Raw genomic sequence first — 26,502 nt, 5'->3', positions numbered from 1 at the left:
TTGAAAAAATGCTTATATTCTAATGTTTTTCAAAACAACATACATAATATTTTATTTTCCAGAGATTTTGTATTTTGTAGTGTTGATTGTATTTTTGAACCATTTTTAATTTTTAAGTGTTGATTGTATTTCAGAGATATTTTTTATTTTAATGTGTTAATTTTATTTTTGAACCATTTTTTATTTGTAAGTATTAATTTTATTTTATAGCCATATAACCAAGTCTCTGCAGAACCATTTGTCTCTGCTAATGACATCTTCAATACAATTTTTTGATCCCAGGCTTAGTTTATGGACTGTAATGTGAAATTAGGCACAAGTATAAGCCTGACAGTTTGTTCACCAAGTTACTGTGCTCTCTGAGATGATCTATGGAAAAAGTATTTGACATTGTTCCATGTCCAATCGTTGACATTAGTCTGTGACAAAATTTGGATCATCTACCAGGAACACTCAAAAGAGCATGAGTTTCTGTAGTGTAGTGGTTATCACGTTTGCTTCATACGCAAAAGGTCTCTGGTTCGAAACCAGACAGAAACAGATTTTGCATGTTCTATACATCACAGGTGTTTACTAAAGGTCAACAAGGTTTCTGTGGTGGTCTGTACTCTGAATCCAGGCATCTGAGTGCAAACCTCAGTTGAAATTTTCATGCTTGCATCTCACATCATCAGCTTTGGAACCTCAAACTGAAACAAAGCAGAGAAGTTCAGTTCCTGTAGTGTAGTGGTTATCACGTTTGCTTTACATGCAATAGGTCTCTGGTTCAAAACCAGACAGAAACAGTTTTAGTATGTTCTATTCATCACAGGTGTTTACTAAAGGTCAACAAGGTTTCTGTGGTGGTCTGTACTCTGAATCCAGGCATCTGAGTGCAAACCTCAGTTTAAATTTTCATGCGTTGCATCTCACATCAACAACTTTGGAACCTCAAACTGAAATAAAGCAGAGAAGTTCAGTTCCTGTAGTGTAGTGGTTATCATATTTGCTTTACATGCAATAGGTCTCTGGTTCAAAACCAGACAGAAACAGTTTTAGTATGTTCTATTCATCCCAGGTGTTTACTAACGGTCAACAAGGGTTCTGTGGTGTCATGGTCTGTACTCTGAATCTAGCCATCTGAGTGCAAGCCTCAGTTAAAAATTTTATGCGTTGCATCTCACATAAACAACTTTGGAACCTCAAACTGAAATAAAGCAGAGAAGTTCAGTTCCTGTAGTGTAGAGGTTATCACGTTTACTTCACACGCCAAAGGTCTCTGGTTCGAAACCAGACAGAAACAGATTTTGCATGTTCTATACATCACAGGTGTTTACTAAAGGTCAACAAGGTTTCTGTGGTGGTCTGTACTCTGAATCCAGGCATCTGAGTGCAAACCTCAGTTGAAATTTTCATGCGTCGCATCTCACATCAACAACGTTGGAACCTCAAACTGAAACAAAGCAGAGAAGTTCAGTTCCTGTAGTGTAGTGGTTATCACGTTTGCTTTACATGCAATAGGTCTCTGGTTCAAAACCAGACAGAAACAGTTTTAGTATGTTCTATTCATCGCAGGTGTTTACTAAAGGTCAACAAGGGTTCTGTGGTATCATGGTCTGAATCCAGGCATCTGAGTGCAAGCCTCAGTTAAAATTTTCATGCGTTGCATCTCACATCAACAACTTTGGAACCTCAAACTGAAAAAAAGCAGAGAAGTTCAGTTTCTGTAGTGTAGTGGTTATACTGTTTGCTTTACATGCAATAGGTCTCTGGTTCAAAACCAGACAGAAACAGTTTTAGTATGTTCTATTCATCACAGGCGTTTACTAAAGGTCAACAAGGTTTCTGTGGTGGTCTGTACTCTGAATCCAGGCATCTGAGAGCAAACCTCAGTTGAAATTTTCATGCGTTGCATCTCACAGCATCAACTTTGGAACCTCAAATTGAAAAAAAGCAGAGAAATTCAGTTTCTGTAGTGTAGTGGTTATCACGTTTACTTCACACGCCAAAGGTTTCTGGTTCGAAACCAAACAGAAACAGATTTTGCATGTTCTATACATCACATGTGTTTACTAAAAGTCAACAAGGTTTCTGTGGTGGTCTGTACTCTGAATCCAGGCATCTGAGTGCAAACCTCAGTTAAAATTTTCATGCATTGCATCTCACATCATCAACTTTGGAACCTCAAACTGAAACAAAGCAGAGAAGTTCAGTTTCTGTAGTGTAGTTGTTATCACGTTTACTTCACATGTGAAAGGTCTCTGGTTTGAAACCAAACAGATTTTGCATGTTCTATACATCACATGTGTCTGGTCTGTAATGGAGACTTGAATTTAACGCGCCATTTCAACCAAAGGTTTGTAATGCGCTTCCTAACCATTTTTTATTTGTAAGTATTGATTTTATTTGTTAGCCATTTAGCCAAGTCTCTGTAGAAGCATTTGTCTCTGCTAATGACATCTTTAATACATTTTTGATCCCAGGCTTAGTTTATGGACTGAACAGACAGAAACAGTTACCATTATACATTTTGAACTGTTGATTTTATTTTTGAACCATTCTTTAATGATTCAAAAATACATTTTTTAATAGAAAAGTGTTTCATTGTTGAAATATTTTTATTTGTAAGTATTGATTTTATTTTTGAACCATTTTTATTTTGAAGTGTTGATTTTATTTTTGAACCATTTTAAAGTGTTGATTTTATTTTTGAACCCTTATTTATTGTGAAGTGTTGATTTTATTTTTGAACCTTTATTTATTTTGAAGTGTTGATTGTCTGAAAGTCCTTACACATGAATTGCCCCATACGGGGTTTGAACCGACGACCGGCAGGGTGCTCTAGCCTGCTGAGCTAACTCACCTACCTTACAGACTGTTGAGTTTCCGTGGATTTAAGAAGAACTTACATGATTTTATCACTGAAGATTTGAAAAAATGCTTATATTCTAATGTTTTTCAAAACAACATACATAATATTTTATTTTCCAGAGATTTTGTATTTTGTAGTGTTGATTGTATTTTTGAACCATTTTTAATTTTTAAGTGTTGATTGTATTTCAGAGATATTTTTTATTTTAATGTGTTAATTTTATTTTTGAACCATTTTTTATTTGTAAGTATTAATTTTATTTTATAGCCATATAACCAAGTCTCTGCAGAACCATTTGTCTCTGCTAATGACATCTTCAATACAATTTTTTGATCCCAGGCTTAGTTTATGGACTGTAATGTGAAATTAGGCACAAGTATAAGCCTGACAGTTTGTTCACCAAGTTACTGTGCTCTCTGAGATGATCTATGGAAAAAGTATTTGACATTGTTCCATGTCCAATCGTTGACATTAGTCTGTGACAAAATTTGGATCATCTACCAGGAACACTCAAAAGAGCATGAGTTTCTGTAGTGTAGTGGTTATCACGTTTGCTTCATACGCAAAAGGTCTCTGGTTCGAAACCAGACAGAAACAGATTTTGCATGTTCTATACATCACAGGTGTTTACTAAAGGTCAACAAGGTTTCTGTGGTGGTCTGTACTCTGAATCCAGGCATCTGAGTGCAAACCTCAGTTGAAATTTTCATGCTTGCATCTCACATCATCAGCTTTGGAACCTCAAACTGAAACAAAGCAGAGAAGTTCAGTTCCTGTAGTGTAGTGGTTATCACATTTGCTTTACATGCAATAGGTCTCTGGTTCAAAACCAGACAGAAACAGTTTTAGTATGTTCTATTCATCACAGGTGTTTACTAAAGGTCAACAAGGTTTCTGTGGTGGTCTGTACTCTGAATCCAGGCATCTGAGTGCAAACCTCAGTTTAAATTTTCATGCGTTGAATCTCACATCAACAACTTTGGAACCTCAAACTGAAATAAAGCAGAGAAGTTCAGTTCCTGTAGTGTAGTGGTTATCATATTTGCTTTACATGCAATAGGTCTCTGGTTCAAAACCAGACAGAAACAGTTTTAGTATGTTCTATTCATCCCAGGTGTTTACTAACGGTCAACAAGGGTTCTGTGGTGTCATGGTCTGTACTCTGAATCTAGCCATCTGAGTGCAAGCCTCAGTTAAAATTTCATGCATTGCATCTCACAGCATCAACTTTGGAACCTCAAATTGTAAAAAGCAGATAAATTCAGTTTCTGTAGTGTAGAGGTTATCACGTTTACTTCACACGCCAAAGGTCTCTGGTTCGAAACCAGACAGAAACAGATTTTGCATGTTCTATACATCACAGGTGTTTACTAAAGGTCAACAAGGTTTCTGTGGTGGTCTGTACTCTGAATCCAGGCATCTGAGTGCAAACCTCAGTTAAAATTTTCATGCGTTGCATCTCACATCAACAACTTTGGAACCTCAAACTGAAAAAAAGCAGAGAAGTTCAGTTTCTGTAGTGTAGTGGTTATACTGTTTGCTTTACATGCAATAGGTCTCTGGTTCGAAACCAGACAGAAACAGTTTTAGTATGTTCTATTCATCGCAGGTGTTTACTAAAGGTCAACAAGGGTTTCTGTGGTGGTCTGTACTCTGAATCCAGGCATCTGAGTGCAAACCTCAGTTAAAATTTACATGCGTTGCATCTCACATCATCAACTTTGGAACCTCAAACTGAAACAAAGTAGAGAAGTTCAGTTCCTGTAGTGTAGTGGTTATCACGTTCGGTTTACATGCAATAGGTCTCTGGTTCAAAACCAGACAGAAACAGTTTTAGTATGTTCTATTCATCCCAGGTGTTTACTAACGGTCAACAAGGGTTCTGTGGTGTCATGGTCTGTACTCTGAATCTAGCCATCTGAGTGCAAGCCTCAGTTAAAAATTTCATGCATTGCATCTCACAGCATCAACTTTGGAACCTCAAATTGAAAAAAAGCAGAGAAATTCAGTTTCTCTAGTGTAGAGGTTATCACGTTTACTTCACACGCCAAAGGTCTCTGGTTCGAAACCAGACAGAAACAGATTTTGCATGTTCTATACATCACAGGTGTTTACTAAAGGTCAACAAGGTTTCTGTGGTGGTCTGTACTCTGAATCCAGGCATCTGAGTGCAAACCTCAGTTAAAATTTTCATGCGTTGCATCTCACATCAACAACTTTGGAACCTCAAACTGAAAAAAAGCAGAGAAGTTCAGTTTCTGTAGTGTAGTGGTTATACTGTTTGCTTTACATGCAATAGGTCTCTGGTTCGAAACCAGACAGAAACAGTTTTAGTATGTTCTATTCATCGCAGGTGTTTACTAAAGGTCAACAAGGGTTTCTGTGGTGGTCTGTACTCTGAATCCAGGCATCTGAGTGCAAACCTCAGTTAAAATTTACATGCGTTGCATCTCACATCATCAACTTTGGAACCTCAAACTGAAACAAAGTAGAGAAGTTCAGTTCCTGTAGTGTAGTGGTTATCACGTTCGGTTTACATGCAATAGGTCTCTGGTTCAAAACCAGACAGAAACAGTTTTGTATGTTCTATTCATCTCAGGTGTTTACCAACGGTCAACAAGGGTTCTGTGGTGTCATGGTCTGTACTCTGAATCCAGGCATCTGAGTGCAAGCCTCAGTTAAAATTTTCATGCATTGCATCTCACATCATCAACTTTGGAACCTCAAATTGAAAAAAAGCAGAGAAGTTCAGTTTCTGTAGTGTAGTGGTTATCACGTTTACTTCACACATGAAAGGTCTCTGGTTCGAAACCAGACAGAAACAGATTTTGCATGTACTATACATCACAGGTGTTTACTAAAGGTCAACAAGGGTTCTGTGGTGTCATTGTCTGAATCCAGGCATCTGAGTGCAAGCCTCAGTTAAAATTTTCATGCGTTGCATCTCACATCATCAACTTTGGAACCTCAAACTGAAACAAAGCAGAGAAGTTCAGTTCCTGTAGTGTAGTGGTTATCACTTTTGCTTTACATGCAATAGGTCTCTGGTTCAAAACCAGACAGAAACAGATTTTGCATGTTCTATACATCACAGGTGTTTACTAATGGTCAACAAGGTTTCTGTGGTGGTCTGGACTCTGAATCCAGGCATCTGAGTGCAAACCTCAGTTTAAATTTTCATGCATTGCATCTCACATCGTCAACTTTGGAACCTCAAACTGAAACAAAGCAGAGAAGTTCAGTTCCTGTAGTGTAGTGGTTATCACGTTTGCTTTACATGCAATAGGTCTCTGGTTCAAAACCAGACAGAAACAGTTTTTGTAGGTTATGCATCTCTTGGGGTGCAGTGAGACAAGAAGAGACTTCCTCTGTCGTGATGGTTCATTTGCCAATCGACTTCAATGTAGGCTCCTTTGAAATCGAAGCTACTTTACTTTAATTACCAATTCGCAGTTCTATGGTGTAATGCACATGTGTCAAACTCAATGCCCGCCGGCCACATGTGGCCCCCCAGCACTTTATAGGCCCATGATTGACTTAAAATAGGTTTTGAGCACGAATTGACTACAAACTACATCTCCCACAATGCATTCCGATTGTTACCAGCCAACATTACGGCTTCTCGCCACTAGAGAGCAGCAGAGTCACCTCAAGCTGCTTATTGATTTTCCCAGCGAATAAAACTGAGACTTCGACAAGCTAACATCAAAACGTCCAAGAAAAGACAAATCGATTTACAAGTAAGACTGTGAATGAAGATGTGTGTGAGTTGGTGTCAGGGCGGCAGGTGGCGCTAGACTTTTTTTGTTATCCGTTATCTTGACCGACAACATAAAAAAAAGAAAAAAAAATAGGTCATGTACTATCGCAGATAAATGTATCTACATTTTTCTCGTAGTGACAAAAACCACTGACTGAGGCCCCAATAACTTTTAATAAATTAAATTAAGCGACTTCACTTAAATTAGCATCACTTCACCCGCTGGGGTCTGAACGCACTTCCTCCTGGTTCCCATCTGCAGAAAAATCTGCACTAATTCATCAGTCAGTTGGATCTGTCTGATCCAAACAGATCAACTGAACTCTGTGAGAGTTTTACCCTGCGCGGTCCGGTGTGAGCTTTTACCAGGATTTTTTATATTTTTTATTTTTTTGCGTGGTTTCGCTTCTCCGAAACGGACAGATGTTACGTCTGCAGCTCCTCCAGAGCGCCACTCTCCTGGGTAACGTGAACCCAGAAGGCTCCATTTGTTAAATCCGCTGGATGAGTTTCTCCCAGCGGTTTCTAAGTCTTCGCAGTCCGCAGTGGTTGAGCAGGACTGCGCATGTTACAGTCTAATTAACTTTTGCATCGTCATTTATTTCCTCAAGATAAACTGCCGGCTCCTCATGGATTAACACAACGTTGCATTCTCTTTAGTTTTCTCTGGTCTGTAATGGAGACTTGAATTTAACGCGCCATTTCAACCAAAGGTTTGTAATGCGCTTCCTAACCAGACGCTCCAAAGCGTCCGGTCCATAACTCTTCAACATGCTGTCAGCTCCCGGTCAGAAAGACGCATTTAGTTCAGAGACCATGAGATGATATTCAGAAAGGATTTTTTTAATTAATTGATTTCAGTTGCCTCTGAGACTAAATCTTTGCGTAAAGTTTATAATGTCTGCCCATGTGACTTGTTTTTATTATTTGTTTGCTCACCTTTAAACACCGATTTAAATATTGTAATTTTTAAACTGAGCAGTAATTTTACATCCATGGAAACTCAAATGTAATATTTAAAACTTCAATGCATAAAATCAGTTATTTAACAATATGAGATGGTGTTTAATTTATTTTTAACATTGTATTTTTATACATTTATGCTAGGGACGCCCTAGTTTTCCAGAGCTACCATCTGCAGCTTTAGATGGATTCCTTCTCTAACACACCTGGACCATTGACTCATTATAAGCCTCTACAGACCTGAATGAGGGAAGTCAGCCTTTTGTCTGGGGTGTTTTAGCAGGGATGCACTCCTGATTCGTACCGTCAATGTGGCCTGTTGAGGGTGGCCAATATGCTGAAGTGAGTTTGACACCCCTGACTTAAACTGACATTTATTGCTGAAAAGTTACTTGTAAGTTAGTTTTATCTTATATTAACTGTACACAGAAACCAGGGCAAAAATACTGCATGTTTCGAGTTTGCAGTTCCATAAAATCTGTCCAGAATGATGTCCTCCAAACCTTTTTAACAGTTTTGTACTGTTGAAGTTTTTCAGTCTGTCCTGCTCTTCCTGGCAGGTCCTGTCACTCACGTCCGCAGGTTGGACGGGGAGAAACTGGGTTCTGCCATTTTCTGATCCCTCCACAGATGGTGTGTGAGCTTCAAATTTGGGCTTTGGATGGCAGTCAGAGACGTTCTTCAAAGCTGCTTTAATGTCGCATCGGCTGCTCCTTTGAAGTAATTTTGTAGAGGGAAGGTGAGCTGAGTCTTCAGTATCAAGATACTCTGGTTTATTCAACAACTTGTGTTAAAATGGGATATTCAACACAGACTGGGGTGGCATCACACTGTATATTAAAATAAATTGGGTAGTAACTAGTTTATTTTTTTTTTAGTCAATGTACATTTAGGAGTGTTTTTACTACCCTGTACCTTTTACTTGTACTTGGATCATTTTTTAAATAAAGTATCTCTACTCTTACTTTAGTAACATTTCTGGATTTTCTATCCACTAAATTAAAAACAAACATGTTTTAACCAAAAATTCACCAGAAACAGACACACACCTGCAGTTTTTGTTAAAGTTTCATAAGTTTCTTACTGAAAGAAACTGATTTGGAAAAATTTTCTTTTGCGTGATTTTGCTATTTTTTTTGTCATTTTGGCCCTTAAAATACCAACATTTTCACTTAACTTTATGTTTTAGTCAGCCTAACTGTGTGTGTGTGTGTTTTTATATTAAATGATTGATAATTTGATCAGTTACTCAGTACTTGAGTAGATATTTTTACCAAATACTTTTTCACTCTTGAGTATGTTCTTGGGTGGCTACTGCACTGCAAAAACACAAAATCTTACCAACCATTTTTGTGTAGTTTCTAATGCTAATATCTTGGTACACTAAGACAAAACTAACTTACAAGTACATTTTCAGCAATACACAGGGACTTGTTTTAAGTAAATAATTCCTTACTATTGATGAAAAGGTTTTAGTTACATCAGCAGATAAATTTACTTATAACAAGACAATTTCCCCATGTTACAAGAGAAATAATCTGCCTCTTTAAAACGCTTTCATCAATATCAAGGAATTATTATTATTTAAACAAGCTCCAGTAACTTATAGATAAATTACTTTTAAGTTAGTTTTGTCTTATTTCAAGTGAACCATTTGAAACTACACAAAAAATACTTGGTAAGATTTTGTCTTTTTGCAGTGTTGAACTAATTTCTGTAAGGATCAGCTTCATTTTGGTAATTCTAACTAACTTAAATAACTTTTAAGTATTATTAAACATAGAAAAAATATCAACAGTGATGCCATAACAAAAAGTAACTCATTCTGTTTTTATGGAGGAGCATGCTTTAAATTTTTATCTAGTGAAAGCAACGTTGGAGCAGAACATCCTGAAACAGAGACAGATTGAGGATCCAACAGAACAGTTAACAAAACTAGAAACCAGGAGACATTTTAAAGCAGAGAAAAGAAAAAACAAAATCTACGAGGGTTATCTGATGTAGTTAACATAGTTGACTAAACTTAATTTGATCCAAAATCATTTCTTCATGTTTATACCTACAAAAAATCTTTTTAGACACATTAGCATATGTGCCAAGATAATAAACTATGTAAAAATCCATAAACATATATTGTTTTATCAAGAAAGAAAACATGTTTTTACCTAACTTATGATTACTATCTGGATAACACAAACGGCTCATCCAGAACTGAGAAGGAAGAAATCACCAATAATTGATGTTCATCTAAATGGAAACAATAAACAACTGAAGAAAATGGAAAAGATTTGCTGCAGAAATTGTTTTGGATGATAAAAATTGAAGATTTTTTTGAAGAATTAATATTTGTTTTCTGATTTAATCTGACGTTTTTCCAACATTTTTCTAAATATCATTCCAGCTGCTAACAGCAGCAATTTCACACAAGCTTTTTATCTGGTAACAGCATCCGCAACAGTTTCATCTTATCTCAGGTTTTTCTGTCCAGACATTTTGGGCAGGACACCGGCTTCCTCTGTTTTCATGGAAACCAAGGAGAGAAGGGAGAAACAGAACCTCACCCCCCGTCTTCTTCCTTTGTGGTGGCAGATTACTTTTTATTTCACCAGAGAGGAAGCCAGCAGAGGACAAAATATCCAAGAAAGCCCATTCCTCCCTGTCTTCCCTCTGATCTAACCCTTGAGTAAAAAAAAAGACGGCAGACACATGGAGCTGAATTTGTGCCTTAATCGCAGATTCATTTAGGTTTTCAGCCTCCAGGCGAAGTTTTCCACTTACATTTATATCTTCTTGATCCATGTTGTCCTGTGTGGGATGGAAATCACTTATCTGTCATGAACAGGAAGATGGCACATTAACAGCATTTAGCTGTGCTCTGAGGGCAATCAAGCAGAGAAATGTAAATGCGTAACCAATGCTCATCATATGAGCATTTTAATAAGTGTATGAGCGTTAAAATCATTGCTAGAGATGGTTTTCCTTCATGTCTTCTAGTATTTCCGTTTCTCCTCTGAGTTATGATTGCCTTTACAAGTTAGAAAGTTAATCACAGAAAATGCTGTAAAGGAACTCCTGAAAAACTAATAAAATCAAGAGCTTGCATATGTGCCACCAGTTTGCTTGTTGTGTTAAAACTTGTGAAGCGATGTGTTGCGTACTTCAGCAGAATTGTTTTATTAATAATATAAAAAATAAGAAGCCAGTGAAATGGTTTAGTTATCAACTCAGATGTTTTTGCAGCCTGAAAACTAATTTAGTCAGGAATGGTTTCAATAAAAATTTCACCTATGCAGCAAAAGTTACAGGCTGCTGCTCTGATAGGAGACCGGTTTGCTACTGTCTCAGTTTTCTGTCTTTGGTAGGCCCTAATTGTGATTTTATGATTTCATTCCTTCTTCAACTTAACAACCAGTGCTGGCGTTTTCGGATCATGCACACACACACACACACACCCCCACGCACACACACACACACACACACACACACACACACACACACACACACACACACACACACACACACACACACAAACACGCGCGCGCACGCACATACAAAATTAGGTTTGTGAAAAGCAATTATAATTACAGTAATTATAATGACAACATATTCAGAATAAAAATGTGTAAAACAATAAATATAAGCAATACAAAAATAACATATTTGATTGAGAACAAGATGAATCTCCTGTGCAGTTCTTTCTTTTCAGACTCCCCTGTGGTTTCACCCTCAAGTATTTCTCATGTTTAGCAGACACCTGTGTTTGGACGTGGCCTCGAAAAGTTGTCAAGACTCGGAAGAGAGAAAAAAGAAGAGACAGCAGTATGATGCACCTGTCCACCTCTCAAAACAGCAAAAACGAAGATAAACAGGTAAATGTGCATTTAATTTACTGTTGTAGACAAACAATGCAGCAAAGAATCAATTTGTATGCATTTACTTACAAATGAAGGAACAATAAACTTCCTTGAATAAATGAAAACATGAGAAATGATCCAATGTAAAGCCTGTTACATCTTTCCTGCTTCAAAAATGACGTGAGTAGAAAACTTTACAGTATTATTATTGTATTTTATTCCTTTATTTTATGTAGTGAAGAAAATATTTTACAATTGAAGGAATAATTTTTATCTTGACATAAATTGCAAGCTTTGTGTGATGCTTTTTAGTCAAAGGATCAGAAATTTGTGTATTTTTGCAGCATGCACCACTTAACAAATCCATTCAAGTTGTGTTCATCTGTTGAGGATGATCTAAGAGAGTCACATGTGAAGGTTTAAAGGTTTATAATGCTGAAATTACACATGATGTCGTCAAACTTAAAATTTACCCAATCCAACAAGGAATATTAACTTCACATTATTTTTATTGGTACACATTAATTTATTGATATTATTTATTTGCCATTCTTGTTAATTTTAATGTTCATTCTAAAAAAAATCCTGAATCCTGAATATAAATACAAAGATTTTATGTTTTCTAAAAGTTTTTGTGGCAATAAGGAAACAGGAGGAGGGAGATTAGCAGGGGAAGAGAAGCAGGAAAGGTCACGAGGTCAGGAGTTCAACCATGATGGCTGCATTGAAAACTAATATCCTCTGAATTCAGGACACCTGGTCTTAATGGAAAGGTCAAGCATTCATCCCTCAAACTAATTGTGATAGGCTGATTGATTTATTGGTATTAAAAGGTGAAGTATTATGAGTCCTTGATCAGGTTAGGATATGTCTATACAAAACATTTTCATAAATTCTTTTCGCACAAAATAATTCTTACATAATGAGATTTTAGTCTGGTGAGTTCAGATTGAGTTGTTTTAGGGGCTCTTCTCACTAAATCCAAGTAACCCCCCAACTCACATCTACACTCGCACGTGAAAATGGCCGCAAACAGATATGCAATTATACAACCGTACATCTTTGAAAAGCAAAAGTAGAACCTCCTGCACAACCAACAAGATTGCAGCAAGTGGTTTCTGTATAGTAAGTCAACAACAAAACACTTGTCTTTTCCAGCCCAGCAGCCATTGTAGAGCGTAAACAGTGGTAAAACCAGCTGACCAATCACGTTTGAGCTCCAATGGTGTTGCTATGGCGATGGAATGTGACTCACTAATCGAGAGGTTTGTGAAACAACTCATTTTCTAGACACCAAAAAACATGAACTTATTACCAAAAATGTACTGGGTGTTTTTTTTTTTTTCAGTGCTTGGTGTGTTTTTATAAGGAATTGTGGCCAAAATAGAAGCATAAAAATGTGCAAAATGTAAATTTTCCATAATAGGTCCCCTTTTAATGCAGCTTAAAGTAGTTTAATGATGCCACATTTCATTAAAATAAAAGTTCCTTCTTTGTCAGGGATCAAAACAGTCGGACCAGCAGCTGGTTTAAACCGAAAATGCCACTTCCAGCAGAGCTACATAATCATGACTTCAGATCTGTTGGCTTGAGATGTTCAAATGAATAACAATTTTTAAAAAATCAGCTTTTATTCAGTTTTTGTGGTGAATTCATGTCTTATTGAGTTAGTGAGCTAAACAAAGCAGAATGAACTGAAGCGTAATCCAGTGAAAATGTGCTGAAAATTCATGAGAAAAAGCGAAAAACAAGGGAAATGAGGAGAAGACGGGGTTAAAAAGCAACACCAGAGGAAGAAAGCTGCACAGCAGGAAGTGTCAAAGAAGAGAAGAGGCCGCCTGTTGAACTCTGACCCTCCTATCATGAAGGTCATTCCTGTCCTCTCTTTAAAGAGCTGCTTAATAACATAATTTGGATATAAAGGCTGCTTAACTCAAGAGCTTTGAATTATAATTGGGAGAAATTAAGGTCAAAGGAAGGAAAGGCAGAGAGTTAATTAACCGGCTCTCTCACTGCAGTGAGCCAAGATTTTGTCCCTGAATAACAATATTTGTTTCTTAAAACAGTCAAAGGAATAAAATCTACAGAAGCTAATTAAACAAATGTTTGATTAAAACAACAAATATCTACGGGATAAAAAGCTGTTTTATGGATTTTTTTTCAGTTGTTTGATCTGAAATCAGCAGCTGATGGAAGAAAATCTAAATTCATGAAATGTTTAACTAATTTTCCCTCTCTTTCCATTTCATTATTCATCCATTCATTCATCCATTGATGCTCCCTGACATCCTTTTGTCTAATTTTTATCAGCTTGCATGACTATGTCTTTCAGCGTTGCACCTGGCTCAGTTAAAATTTTAATTTCTCCTCTCGGCAGCGTTCATTATGTGTGTAATTGTCCCGTTTCTTTATTGGCTGACTTTGCCTGCAGCTTGAAAAACACATCAAGTCATCATAATTCAGAGAACAGACTGGAAGTTCAGGAATCTCACAAAGAAAGTGGTTCTGGAACTATCTCAAAGTCCATTTTATACTTTTGCGAATTGCAATATGTGGCGATTTATTCCCATAATGTCCTTTTTAGATGAGCAAAGATGAGCGCATTTTAATATTTTCATCATCACCTCTGTGAGTAACTGTTTCTGTGCATGCCTTAGAAGTACAAGTTGCCAAAAATAATTTTAAAAATATGTGTATAAATTATTTGGAGAATCATCTACATGAGAAATAAATTGAGAAACGATGTGCAAAAGTTGTAAAGCTACCCATAATTTGGTTTACTAGTCCGCTCTGCCCTGAGACCTTTCATCACCGGCTCTCGTTTTATGTTCTCCACATTATCTGGAAACCTAGCGGTGTTTTTAGAATTCAAATAAACCCAAATGCAGAGCAAATGTGAATCAAACATGTTGTTAAAAACTCAAGGAGTGCATTTGCTGCATTTAGCAATACCTCCGCTGTAGACTAAACCTTAATTTTCCATCTCTGAGTTATAATGCAGAGGTAAATTAACTTTAATGGGAAGCTTTATCTAGTTTAATCACAATTTACAACCAGGGATATTTCCTTTTGCACAAGGTAAACCATATGTTAAATGAGTTTGACTTTTAGTCATATCCTGGCTGGTTTGTTTAAAGTCAATTATTTAGAGGTCAGAAACTAGAAGCTTAAAAACCCCATAAAAACAGATAGGTGCTGTGATCCTCATCCAAAGCACCAGCTTTCCTGAACAATGCATGGAAAAGTATAGACAACAGACAGATATCCAGATTAGTTTTACTTATTTGTTTTATTTAAATAGGTAAATTCATTAATAAATTCTCATTTTCAACAACAACTTGTTCAGAAAACTTTAAAACATTGCACAACAGAAGATAACTCAACATTAAACCGTCTGGAGTAGGACTACAGTTTATTATTATTTTAGTAAGAAAAAAGACAAATAGAGTGGAGGACTGATCTGCTGATTACTTTTTTCAATTAACCAATTAATAATTAGAAAGCAAAATTGCTTAATGGGAGAAATGTACAGATTCGAATCTGAACCAAGTGTAGCTAAAACTATGAGACTCAAAATATTTACTGACATTTTTTTTTATCTAAAATGGAAAATATGTAGATGTTCTGCACAGTTTTGGCTTAGTTGCTGCTCCGAGGGTATGCTGTCCCAAACAACAGCAATAAAACTTGAGCTCAAGACAACGTTTGAAACGATTAATCAACTAATCATGATGGATCGATTATTTAACAAATTTAACAATTGATGGAACATGCAGACTAAAAAAAACAAAACATTTGCTGAAATTTGTGGTAATTCATAACCGGGAAACATTCAAAAGCCACGGGAGAAATCTTTTTTATATCAGCACATAGAATGATTTAAGCACATTATCTAAACATTAAACAGTTTAAAACATCAGTGAAGAAGATGGTCATCACTGCACATCAATATGAGAAATAATGATGCCACACATGTAACAGTGATGGCTGTAAAATAAGTTCATACTTCTACCCACTCCTTTGAACGTCTGTTTTAAATTGATTTTCTTTGTATACAACTTTGTTTATTCTACGTTTAATAAAGTCAAACCAAAGTATAAAGGACAGATTAGATTAAATTATCACCAGGGCTGTGCTGATTGACAGACATGTGCTGCACTGAGAAAACTTTCCCATCATGTTGCGCATCCATCCAGCTCCGCTATGATCGCGCTGCTCGTCTGCGATGTGTTTCCCTGCAGCCCGTTTAACGCCTCAACAGTTATAAAATCATTAATTAAGCCAGCATCAAACTTGATCCCACAGAGCCCAGTGTGTGTGCTGCTTTCTCTCTCTCTCTGTGTGTGTGTGTGTGCTCTGTGCCCTGGAGCTCTGAATACACAAAAAGGTCTCCTTGTTGAGCTCTGGTGTTCAAAGCCAGCTGATGGTCTCAGTGGGGAAAAGGGAATTGATTTATTTTACACTGTGAGTTGAAGTAAACATGACAGAGCCTCCGTTTCTGAATACATAACAACAAAAGCACAGGCGGCTCCTCTGCACTGACTGCAGGCAGGGAGTTTAATCGAGATTCATGGTTTTTCCACATCCAAGCTGTAATCTGGGTAAGAAATTTTAAAGTTTTAAAAATGTAATGTTTTTAAGTTGTATTTTTCCTTAATATTTCACGACGTTTCTAAGCCGTTCTCTGGCAAGAAACATTTATATTTTTGTTTAGTTTTAGAGAAGGTCCTTTTCAGGTCGTATATTTCAGTTCAACTTGTTCCTTTTCCTCCAGTCTTTGGGTATAGAAGAGGATTAGGGCCACTGAAAAAGAAAAGTCAAAGAAGAGGTTTGATCTCAGAAGATTAAAGTCAGAATTTTGAGAAAAAAAGTCAAAGTTTTACAATTGAAGTAAATTCTGAAATAAAATATCAGAATTGTGAGAACAAAAGTCAGATTTCTAAGAAACAAAGTCAGAATTCGGAGAAAAAAGTTGAAAATCTGAGAAAAAAGTAAAAATTCTGAGAAATGAAGTCAGAATCTTGAGAAAAAATAATTAGAAAGGGCCTAATCATTATTAAATAATTTCCACAGGCCGCAGTCATGATCATTAATTGAGACCTATGACTAGATTACAGCTCAGCTAAAGGAAATAGTCGTTCCACTGAGCTGAAGCACTACTTCACTGATATTCTGTTAATGTGACAATAAAAACTGGGATTAAGCTGAAAAGTACAGAAAGAAACAAAATTCCTTCTTTTCTTATTTAAATCTTTGTACCTTTTATGTGTTCTGATAAATGTTTTCAACGAACAGAAGGTGAATTTGAGATTGATAACACTGAGTTTCTGCCTGTCGTTTTAGTGAAGCAGAAGAAGTGAACGAAGTCTGTCAGTCCGTGTTGGTCGCACATCCAAATACTGAGCAATTCAGGTCAGAGCAACAGGAATATTGAACACATGCATTTTTGTAGCTCAACTTCTGGTGAAATCAGATCCAATTGTTTCAAACTTCGACAGAATCCATGAACTTAGGATTTCCTATAAAGGTTTGAGTTTTAATACAAACCACAGATAAAAAAAAAATCAGCATAAATAAGTTAAAGGTGACCTACTATACTTATTTGAACAGGTTAGGATACGACTGTAGGCTATACAATTTTTTTTATTACATTTTTGTACAAACTCATTGTTAGATAATGAGATTTTACTCTGGCCATTTCTGTGTATTTTGAGCTATTTTAGGGCGTCTCGTCACTTTAAATCCAAATAAGCCGTTGCTGGTCACACACCCCCAACTTAATGTTTACACTCGCATGTGAAAATGGCTGCAAACAGAAGCGCAATTATACAACCGTGCATCTTTGAAAAGTAGAAGTAGAGCCTCCTGGACAACCAACAAGAATGCAGCATGTGGTTTCTGGATGGTAAATCAACAACAAAACACTCGCCTTTTCCAGCAGGCATTGTACACTGCATAGAGCAGTAAAACCAGCTGACCAAATGTGCTGGAGCTTGTTTGGGTTGCTCGGTAACAGCCAGGGCTCGGCTGGGGTTGCTAGGTAACGACAAAGACCCTGTTGAATGTGACTTAAAAATAGGGAAGTTTTTGAAACGCCTCATTTCAAAAACTAATTTATTACCAAAAAGGAAAAAACAGCTGGGTGTTTTTTTAAAGAGCTTTGAATGTTTTTAGAAGAAGTTGAGACTCAAATGGAAGTCCAAAAACATGCAAAAGGTGACGTGTATAACACTTAAAATTTAAGAAGGATTTTTGAGTTTATGCAGTAAAAACACAATGAAATAGTACTCATTAGTTGATGGATGTGTTACTATAGTTACAGTCTGACGGCACAAGTTTAATCTTTTCTTTGTGTTAGAGCTCAGCTTGTTCACAAAAACGTCTCAGCGAATAATAATCATCAATTATCCCTGATTGCTTTTAAGCTCAGCCAAATAAACTTGGCCCTTTCTTATAGATTCTACCAAATCTAAATTAAATTCTGCTTAAGCCCCCATGAGACCTGGATGAAAGGATGAATGAACAGATGGAGTGGAAGACAGGCTGGATGAAAGAACAGGCAATTACAGTAGATAAATATTTTAGAAAACGGAAAACAAAATTAAGTCTGAGTTTTTTTTCTTCTCTGATACAATTACATTTCAGGAATCCTGGTAAACAAATATATCACTAAGCAAGTTCATAGTTTTAGTGTCAATGTTTGTGGCTGCTGCAGATATTTTGTGAACTTATGTAAGATTTTACTGGAGCTCTGTGGCTTCTTTCTCTCGTTTTATTAGAAAAGAAAATTAATGTTCAATAAAAGCCATGACAAAACTTCCACAAAGAACAATTCACCAAGAACAAAACCAAGAAATGCCAACATATCTTGAATTATCCTCCCTGTTAGTTCTGAGAAATGCTAATTATCCCACATTTCCATTACTGCAAAGCAGCTGTCTCATTTATTGTAGGTCCTTTTGTGTGCTAAAAGTCTTTAATACTCTCTTACCATTGAAGTTATAGGAGACAAATTTAACTCGCTCCACTTAACCACTTAACATTGTCGAGGTTATTTTTGTCATTCAGATTGAAAATTCACATGAGACACAAACTGAACTTCTTTCTCTAAATGAATCCAGGAAGTGATGGAAGCAATTAAACATGTTTGCCATAGATTAATCAAAACATAACAGCTGTTTTTATTATTTAGAGTCAATTTGGGATAATTTCATCTTTTCATCTTTTCTGTAAAATCATAAACTCATTCAACATTACATCAAGTGTTTCCTAAAGTGTATGAATTTAATTTGGATTCCTGTGTAGGAAGCTTTTTGAACCGGCAGACTGATGGATCTTTGTTTTTGTTACAAATGTGCGCAAATCTTTTTCAAATTTCTCAGTTGTGGTTTTTCCAATAACTAAGAAAGGAAATCAAAATCACACATGAATTACCTAGTTAATGTTATAAGTCATTAAAAATCATGGATGCAAACGCGAGATGTTCATATTGGCGTCTTCTTCCCTCGTTGGGGCGACAAGCCCTTTGGATTGAATACCTTTGAATGACAAAGTTAGCTTCACATGAACTTTGTGACGTTGTGATGCTTTGGTGGAGCAGCTGCACACTGTCCAAGGAGTGAAGTGGCTACAAATGACTGTCTTGTTGCTGTACACAGACTTGCATAATATGAAGAAGAAGTGTTTTCAAATGCGGTTTTGCAAAAGTCACCAATTTTGATATGGCAGCAAAACCTTGCAGAAAAACTTTTTTATTGGAAAATATGAGCTTTTTCAAAATTGGTGTGTTTTCAATAAGCAAATTTATTTTTGTGATTCCAATTTGTGCAAGTGGACTTTCAGAGTTATAGGAAGTCAGTGTTTCAGCTACTTTGTAGTTTTTTGAAAGTCTGTATGAGATTAGAGGAGCATAAAACTGAATGCTGCTTCTCCATGTTTGGTTCTGGTTGTGGGGATGCAGAGCATCCAGAACCTGAAGACTTTATGTATCTTTAATATATTTTGTGTGAAACATTACACATCAAACCAGTGCCTTCTCTTTGATGTTGTTTTTTTGTTAATTGAGAATCGTTTTCAGAGGAAGAATCTCTCACGTTACTGCAGACCGCTCAGCGTTTTACTGTAAGTCTTTATGCTTGCCGACCGTCTAGACTCGGTCTTTCACATCGGCACAAAGCCTGTCCGCCTCCTGGCTTCATGAATAGCTCATCAGCAGATTAGATGACTGAGATTTGACCTTGATATACGTGAGATTCAGAATAAATGTGTCTGTGTGTGTTTGTTTGATCTCCCCGGTGAGCTCCATTCACCACTTGAACACACACCTTCTGTATCTCGTCTCGGTTTGTTGACCTCCTGCCAGCAGATGAAATCTGTCTTTTATTTCCACATTGGCACCTTAAAGGCTGATGTGAGACACAAAAACAACCTTTATTTCTTCACAAAAACACCCTTTATTTTCCCATCTTCTATTTCCTCTCTTTCTCTGATGCTCTTTAGTTGTGTCTTTTTTTGTAGCACGTTTCAGAAAAGTTGACTGAATGTTGTTGCTCTCGCTCCCCGTCTCCTTCTCCGATTACCTGCAATCTGTCCTTTTATCTTTTTTCTTCTCTTCCTCTCAGTGGCTCTTGGCTGAAGACCATTATTGTACCTGACAGCAGCTGAATGTGCTGAGGGCCTCTGCTGTCTAACTGAGATTGTTGTAGCACAGATGGACCCATAATAACCTCACAAAAGAAGTTATATTCAGATCTTTCATTTGTCCCACTAAAAATAACAGACAGCAGGTGCAACGGTGCATTGTGGCCATTCTAGGTAGAAAAAGATTTCAGCCAACCAACTCAGAAATGTTGAGATTTATCTCACAAATTTTCTAGAAAAACTGGGAATTTTTGCACTTTTTAAAAGCCAAAAATGTTGAATTTTTGACACAGAAAATGTGAGTAATAAATTCTGAGTAATTTCTAACCAGAAATTAGGACAACCGTTGACCCAAACAGCAGAGTTTCCATTTGCAAATAAAACCCCAAAACCATTTTAATCATTAAGACTGGGGATCATTTTCTGAGGATTGACGAGACAAAACTGGAAAGTCTTGGAAGGTCTGAATCTATTTACATCTGCTATAAAACTGCAACTTTCAAAGGTGAAACACAGTGGAGGAACCATTATGATCTGGCAATTGATCCTCATCAAGTCTTACAGCAGGAAAATGATAAAAAACACAAACAAATCTAAAAATTGGAAAAAAAGAGCTGCATTATAAATATTGTGAGAGGATCTAAGTGATATTATTGTACAGCAATAAAATTTATTTTAGGACTTGTTAAACGTTTATGCCACTTAAATTTAAATGTCTGATTTTCTACCTCTCTACATTAAATCAGAAAAAAAGAAGTTCTTGCTCAAAAGCCAAAAAGAGAATGAAGTTTCTGAATCTGAATTTGCTTTAAATTGATTTTCTGCTCTGTGTGTGGGTCGGGTTCTGTTCTCATTCAGACTGAGTGACACAGGAGGACTTTCAGAGTCAGGTTCAATCTCTTCTGCCCCTCAGACAGATGCTGTGTAGGATGGAGGCTGAGGGGTCAAAGGTCAGTTGAGAATTAATCCCTTTTGCACCACATCCTGTCTCAATTTTCTTTCGTTTAATTCCTCACAGAGAAGAATCCCACAGTAATGTCAGTATCAGTGGAAACTTTACAGCAGCTTCATTAGAGGCAGTGAAACTTTTCTCTCTCTCTTACTCCTGATTTAGTTGCAGTTTTTATTTACACCATTAGTTTTCATTAGTTTCAGTCATTCATCTTGATTTCTTGCATAAGCACTCATTTCCTTTGCAGCTGAATCTGGTTTTGACAATTCTGCTTTTTATAGTTTCAGGTCAGTTTAGTAAAGTTTTTGTCAGTTACAGAAAGCTCATAAATAAAATGTAACCTGTTACTTCGGCAACAATTGAAATTTATCGAAGTAGAGCCTCCTGCACAATCAGAAAAAAATGCAGCAAATGTTTTCTGGATGGTAAGTAAACAATAAAACACTTTCCAGCTGTACAACACATACAGCGGTAAAACCAGCTGACCAAAGGTGCTGGAACTCTTCTGGGGTTGCTAGGTAACAGTCTGGGCTTGGCTGGGGTTGCTAGGTAACGGCTGAATGCCTGTGGAACACCACAAATCATTAACCTATTGTGGAAAAACGGCTGGGTGTTTTATTTCTAAGAGCTTTGGATGATTTTATACGCAGTAGAGACCAAAACGGAGGTACCAGAACGTGCATAAAGTGAATTTTTCAGAATACGTCCAATTTAACTGTAAGTGTGTTGATGTTCTGGGTTGTTTTGTGGTCTGGATCTTATAGTTTACCACTTTAAAATGCGTTTTGCATGTTTACTGAGCCTAGAAACATGATTTCTAGGCTCTCTAGTTGAAGCTTATGAGATACAATTAGTCAGCAGGCCCATTAGTCTGCCATCTGGGACTTGACGAGCTGCTGGGGGTCTTCGGTTGCCTTTCACTGCAGGGCTTAATGGCGCTTATCTGAGCTGAAAGAGCGCTCAGCTCACATGGGAAACCTATTTTCTTTTTAAAAGATGCAATAAGGATAGCATGTCATGGGTAACTTTCCCAATTTATTTTACCTTTTTGCTTTTGATTTTCATTACAGGGTATAATTGGAGTCAAATTTAGAGCATGATTTTAGGCAGGGAAGGTAATTTATCCATTTTTAAATACCAAGGATAAGAGCTATTCTGTCTGCTATTCATGTCTTTCCGATTTCACTGCCAAGACACTCAGCAATTAACCCGCTTTTCGTCAGCTATCTCAAAAGTGATTTTGTTCCTTTTGTCACTAACGAGTCTTTTTGAGAGAACTTCAATGAAAGGCTTTAATTTACAAGCAAGTCTTTGTGAGTTTAGGATTAGCATACCAGAAGGAGATCAATACCAAGTAAGCTTGAAAGGCCCGATTTCTTCTTGGGTTCATCGAAAGTTGGTAAACAGGATGTGAGGTACAATTGCCTGGACCAAACCATTAATATCGAAGTAAAATATTCTTATGGGAAACTTACAATTAAACTGGTTTTAGCAGGGCACTTCAACGCGTCAAAAACATCAGTGACAGTTCTGTGGTATGATAGTTAGTATGAATAAATCACAGCAGGAATTTCCCTCTTGGAGGAAGTAGATTACATACCTGAATATGAAATTATTCATAAATTAGGTTAACGTTGTGTTTGAGACACTGCTGAGACTTGAGGTGTCTCTTTAATTCTGTCTTCTGTATGTTTATTTGCTCATTCATATTCCAGACGAAAGCCTCTGACTGTGTCAAATGGACAGTAATTACACAGAGCTGATGGACTCGCACTTCTACAAACAACAAAACTAAACCCAGTTAAGCTCTGGTAATGGAAGAAATGTAAGGACGCCCGAAACGCTGCCACAGAAAATCCAAAAATCCAAGGTTGGCCGTCTAGCAACAGGAGTACAATGATAAACTGTTTTATATTTTGACCTCCGAATAAACCTGCATTAATCATTTGGTGGGTGAAAGAAGTGAATCATAATAACAAAAAAAGCACCATTTAAAATTCCCCTTTACCACTTTTTTTAAGGTTTCACAGATTCATTTATTTATATCCTTGAAAGTTAGAAAATACAGACGCCTCTTATTATTTAGATTTTTACTTAAAATATTCATTGATGTGTTTGTCTGTCTTACAGCCCTTTGCATATGTTAATCTCCCAGTAGAACATGAATTAAGATTTAATGATTTAAATAATTCAGAGGAAACATGGCAGGCAATTGGATAAAAGCTGCTAACAACAAATAAAAAAAAAAGTTTGATTGGACTGTGAAGCATTTATGTTTGTGATGCTGATTAATGGGGAACCTGCACAGGTGAGTTCAATCATTAGATAAAGAACAGCTGCAAAGAGATCGAGACATTATGGAAAAAGGGTTGATTAAACTAGTGAACACACATTGCACATGTTATTTAATGGTTTTTAAGCCTTTCTGATTTATTGTGATTGTTGTAAGTTACTTTACGATTGTTTTCTGTTTATTTAAAATTTACTGATTTCTGTACCGCACATTGTTGAGGCTTCAATTGTTGCTGCATATTTTGGTATCAATTCAATACCAAGTAAATACAACACCAGTATCACCGATTCCGATACCGATACCAATACCGATACTTTTTTTTTTTCGAGTTTGATATATCATCAACCTTCAGGAGTTTTTGTTGTTTTTCTTTTAAAATGTTTTGTTAAATCTACAACAGAATTGGGACTAAGTTTATCTGTGTTTGCAAAATACCTTAAAAACATATTAACACAAAAACCAAAACAATAGAAAAGTGAAATATATTTTTGAACATATCGTTTTGCGTAAAAAAGTGAAACAATTGTAATCTGAGAGCAAATCAAAACAAAACCTTTGTTAAGGTAGATTTCATAAACTAATTGAAATTAAAGTAAAATCTCAAGTGAATCTGAAACTACAGTATCAATGTGATGCTGATATCAACTTGGTATTGATTTTACCGATATTTTCACCTTCATCTTTTGATATGTGATGTTAATGTTAACAAAGATACTTTTTACTTTTGGAGTTTATGCAAAGCCTGATGGACCTAGGGTGTAAAAATGAACTGAAAACAATGTTTAAGCAACAGTTATTCTAAAACTGGTTTAACCACCACGTTTTTTTTAAAAAAAATACAAGTAATTTATCCAGATTAAATAATTGATTCAATTTGCAACTGAGTGCAGTTTATCTTAATTAACTCCACAAATACTTTAATCCCAATTAAATATTATAATTAAAAAAAAAATTATGGTGATTTTTTTCCTGACTAGTAGAACAAACTATGCAAATTACACTTAATGTGATTTTGGTAAACTTGGTCACTAATGTTTGTTAAAAGCCAAAGGCTAAAAATGCTCTTAATTACAGTACAACAGTCATTCAATCACAATTAAATTCAGGTCTGCTGAATGTCAACATTTGTGGTGTCAGATTTTATTTAAATATTTATCCATTACAAGAAGAAACAGATGATAAAGTGAGCCTTTTTCCCCTTTCAGCTGAGGTCATAGCATTAATTAGCTCAGCTGTGACAGAAAGAGAATATTAAGCAGGTAATTATTCGAGGCAGTACGCAAATGACTGTAATTATGAATAAACGGCTTCTGCATCTCTCTGCCTATGAACACCTTTTGGGAGACTTAAAACTTCATCATCGACATGTTAAATCTGCAGATCACCTCATTACATCACTATTTCAGGTCCTAATTTACCTCAGTGGCACCAAAGCAGAAATAATCAATTAACCAATTGAACCTGCAGCCACTGAAGGACAAACAGTTTCACTCTGATTCAGTTCAGACCCCATTATTTCCACGTTACGCTCAACAGTTCAAACAATTCAAACAGCCAGTGGGCTAAATAAACAGCTATGAGGATTATTACAGCGCTGTAATTGAGCTCTTCAGAAATGTTCAGCTCACAATTTAGATATAGCTGTAAAGGTCAAGCATCAGGATGGTGACCATTGGTGACATTTTGGTGGTGACTGCTGGGACGGTCGAGGGCTCAGAGGAATGCAGCAGCTCTGCAACAAAAACGCTGAATTGACCTTTTGTGGTAAAGTGCTGATGGGAGATGAGGTGTTTAACTTATATTCTGTCAAGTATGAGTGTCAGCACAGATTGAGTCTGACCTTTGATGGGACGGAGCAGGAATGTGACCCAAAGAAGAAAAAAACAAAACAAAAACTAAACAAACAAAAAACACACCCATGCTAACAGTTCAGAATCGTAATTTTCCTTTTCTAATCAACACCAACCTATGGATCGACTAGATGCTTCTGCACTTCCATTTGAATTTCTATTGCTTCTAAAAATAGCCAAAACTCTTAAAAACAAAACAAAACAAACAAAAAAAAAAAACACCCAGCTGTTTTTTGGCAGTAAACTAAAGTATTTTGGTGTCTGGAAAATGAGACGCTTCAAAAACTCTCAGACTGTAGAGCCACATTCGACTGGGACTACGTCGTTACTTAGCAACCCGAGAGAGGCCTGACCTGTCACCTAGCGACCCAAGCAGAGCTCCATCATATTTGGTCAACTGGTTTTACTGCTGTATACACTTTACAATGGCTGCTGGAAAAGACAAGTGTTTTGTTGTTGACTCACCATTTAGAATCCACTTCTTGCTTTCTTGTTGGTTTTGCAGCAGGCTCTACTTCTGCTTTTCAAAGATGTAAGGTTGTATAATTGCGCATCTGTTTGCAGCCATTTTCACATGTGAGTGTAAACAGTGAGTTGGAGGGGCGTGGCTATGTTTGCATTGACCATATCATTGGATAAATTCAAATTTATAAAAATAAATTTGCTTACTGGACACACGGCAATTTGAAAAAACTCATGTTTTTTGTTAAAAAGTTTGCAAGGTAGGATGAGATGGTTTTCAGCTACATAGAACGTTTTTCACGAGTCACATAATCAACAGCCAGATGATACTACTGTAAAAAAAAGCAGAAGAAAACAACAGGAAGTGAAAGGAGGATGATGTTTTTCGTTTTCCATCAGAGCTCTCACAGCATCGCACAGTTCATAAAATGTTTGTGTCATTCCAACATGTTTGAATCCAAAGCTCCTCTGTCAAATTGCAGACTACAATTTCCCCAAAACGCCACATATGTAGCTGTTCCCAAGTTTAAAAGGCTTGTCGCTCCAATGCCTGAATAAGACACTGACTTCTTCTCTGATGGCTGAATTGTAAATATCTCATATATGTTTATATCCATTGCTGCTGTGATTTTTAATGACTTATCACCTGAACAAGCACATTCATGTATGTTTTTAATTTAATTTCTTATTTAGTGGAAACACAGCAGTTGCAAAATTATGTTTTTTGGCATTAGGAGAATATAGACCAAGTTTTCACATATTTGTAATGGAAACACAGCTACTGTCAGTGTTTTACAATTCTCCTTCATCTTTATCTTCTCCTTTCATTTACTGCACACAAGAGCAAAATTCCTTCTGTTAAAACCAGCAAAACGCT

The 26,502-nt window shown here is 36.5% G+C and overlaps 2 non-coding genes across 2 annotated transcripts; both read left to right on the top strand.

Moving 5' to 3' along the window:
- The first annotated feature begins 467 nt into the window (after positions 1-467).
- On the top strand, positions 468-540 carry trnam-cau (transfer RNA methionine (anticodon CAU)). The gene has a single exon. It is a non-coding gene; the product is annotated as a tRNA-Met (tRNA).
- Positions 541-3,375: 2,835 nt separating this feature from the next.
- Positions 3,376-3,448, top strand: trnam-cau (transfer RNA methionine (anticodon CAU)). The gene has a single exon. It is a non-coding gene; the product is annotated as a tRNA-Met (tRNA).
- The last annotated feature ends 23,054 nt before the right edge of the window (positions 3,449-26,502 follow it).

This window comes from Poecilia mexicana, unplaced genomic scaffold (assembly GCF_051168715.1).
Source record: "Poecilia mexicana isolate PSO_F unplaced genomic scaffold, ASM5116871v1 scaffold_17, whole genome shotgun sequence".
NCBI classification, from domain to species: Eukaryota; Metazoa; Chordata; class Actinopteri; order Cyprinodontiformes; family Poeciliidae; genus Poecilia; species Poecilia mexicana.
The sequence above is the reverse complement of the archived record's forward strand: the minus strand, read 5'-3'. Positions and strand labels throughout refer to the sequence as shown.